Consider the following 2,502-nt stretch of genomic DNA (forward strand, 5'->3'; position numbering starts at 1 on the left):
GCATCCAGCAGCGCTGTCCTCCGGGCAGAGCCCCGGCAGAGCAGGCAGGCCCCAGGTTGAGTTGCGAAGCTCTGCCAGGCTGAGAAACCCAAGGTGGTTCTTGGGGGGGGTGACTTTGCACCTCAAAATGCCCCCGCGAGTGCTGGCATGGAGGAATGCGGCTGCCCCCCTGACATCTCCATCCCCCCCTCCTTCACCTTCCCCTCGTCCCCGGTATCCTCTCCCAGGGGTCTCCATCACATTAAGCATTTCCCTGGTTTTCCACCCAGAATGAGTGGCTGCGTCATGGCCTGGGGGATGGGACGTGGGTGCTGCCACAGGATCTGGCTGCGGGGGCACAGGGAAAATTCAGATTATTGCTCCTGAAGTCCTCCAGTGAGAGGGTTCAGCTGGAGTCATGTGTGATTGACAACTGTCAATCCCCGCTGGGGATGCCCTGGCCTTCCCGTGCCCCTTCTCTTTTTGAGTGCTTTTAAAAAATGCCTAATGGCTAAAAGCACCAGGAAAAAGACCTTTCTTGGCAGCTCGGCAGGCACCGTGGGTAAGTGTCGCAGCAGCTCGGGGCTGTGCAGCGGCCGTCCCCCGGGTGTTTCGGTGACTTTGGGGTTGGGGTTTTGCCATCGGCAGCCCCAGGCTGCCCCGACCTGGGCTTTGAAACCTCCCTGCTTCCCTCCCTGCCTCCACTCCTGCCTCCGTTGCCTCTTCTTGCAGCACACCGGGATTCGAGGCGGCCACGGGCTGGGGCGATGCAGCCTGCCTCTTATCTAAAAATAGGGTGGAGTGTTTTTCCCACTATTTACTTGATTTCCTGCCGGGGCAGTGAGCCTGCCGAGGAATCCATTGAAGTGCAGGGGAGTTCACGCCGTGTAAATACGGGGGAACAAACTGCTTTTTAGACCTTATTTTTCCGTGCAGGAGCAGATGGGTGGCAGCAGGGTACTTGCCTGGCACAGCCCCTCTGTTTCGGGGTGCTTGCTTCTGTCTCCCAGGGAACACCGATACCCCACACTGCTACCCGTGTTTGCGGCACCCACTATCCTGCATGCACAGCTCTTAATTGCCGACTTCTCCTCAAATAACGAGGAAAGCTGCAAGCGGATAGTTAGCCGCCACCTTTAGCCCAAGCAAACAGCTGTAACCGAGTTATAAATCCTTAAAATTGAGTTTTTAATGGAAACATTAAAATAACCTTTATCTATTAGCTGGGGTAATTTATCATCTTGTTTCTCGCTCCTCCAGCCACACCTTATTAGTTTCCGAGCTAACGACGGGATATTTATCCTGGGCTCTCAATGGAGTGCCGTTGGGCAAACACCCAAGCCCCGGCAGTGCTGCAGAAGTGGGGCGATGCTGCGCATCCCGCATCTGACCGTGGCACTGCTGGGGTGAGCCGGATCATCCCCAGCCCCGGCCAGGGAGGGATTCCCTGGTTTAAATGATGCCCAGATCCAGGTTTTATAGCAGCCAAGAGCCCCTTGCTGGGATGGCGTTGGCTTAGGAGGATGGCAAATAAAGAAGTTGAGTGTTTGGGGTCTGCTTGTGGAAATCTTGGTAGTTGCCTGTTTGAGAGCAAAAGGAAAGTGTGGTTTTTTCCAGTCCGAGGGAGTTGTGATATGCGGTGAGCTCTCGCTCTGCCGGGAAACACCGTCGGATGTTAGATGTGCATTGCTGTAGTGTCATTTATGACATATGAACTATGCTGTTCATGTCCTCATGCAACTGTGCTGGCTCCGAACCTGCTTTCCTCCGGGGCAGCTCTGCCGGCATCCCAGGGATACGGGTTTGGACCCAGACCGAGCAGCCTTTCTCAGCACCCATGGCTGCGACGCTCGGGGTGCAGGATGCAAGGGAGGTCTGGGCTCCCCATCTGTTTATCCCAATCAAAATTATTCCGATGTCTCCACACACCTTCGGCAATCGGTGCCTGGTTTTATTCCTCTGATTAGTGATTTAGGAAAGCCTGGGTTGCGTGCAACAGGGCTGGTCCTTGGAGTCGGGTGGATTTTAGTGTTGGAGAGCTGCATGGTTGCTGCCTGTGCCGAGCACGTGGGCTAGGATGCTGCTGCCTCGGAGATCCAGGAAACCCTGGAAAGCGGGACTGGAGATGCCAGCAGCAGGCTTGGTGGGCTGGTGAGCTGGGTCGAGCTCTCTGTGATGCGGGGCAGGGCAATAATTCCCTTTGCAATTGCACTTTTTCTTGCAGAGCTCCAAACAGCTCTATTAATCTTCACTAGGGAAATACCCACCCAGTTTGGCTGGGAGGCAGCCCAGATAATGAAAACTTTCATAAAGTAAGGAAAGAGCCTGACTTAGCCTGTGCATCCAGAGGCAGGGTCAGTTCAGAGAGCCTCTGCCCCAGGAGGAGGGAGAGACAGGTAATAAACCATCGCTCTCCCCCTAGCACTTAAAATCCACAATAAATCCCAGTGAATTCCTCCGGAGCACAGCTGCTTTTATATTATTATTATTATTATTTCTTGTGGAGGAAGACACCACAGAGCA

The 2,502-nt window shown here is 54.4% G+C and overlaps 1 protein-coding gene across 1 annotated transcript in view; it reads left to right on the top strand.

Annotated features, from left to right (window-relative positions):
- The window catches only part of PCSK6 (proprotein convertase subtilisin/kexin type 6), a 33,648-nt gene that overhangs the window by 15,681 nt on the left and 15,465 nt on the right, over window positions 1–2,502 (top strand). The window lies entirely within an intron of this gene.

The sequence above is a fragment of the Pygoscelis adeliae genome, unplaced genomic scaffold, assembly GCF_000699105.1.
Source record: "Pygoscelis adeliae isolate BGI_AS28 unplaced genomic scaffold, ASM69910v1 Scaffold13, whole genome shotgun sequence".
Taxonomy (NCBI): domain Eukaryota; kingdom Metazoa; phylum Chordata; class Aves; order Sphenisciformes; family Spheniscidae; genus Pygoscelis; species Pygoscelis adeliae.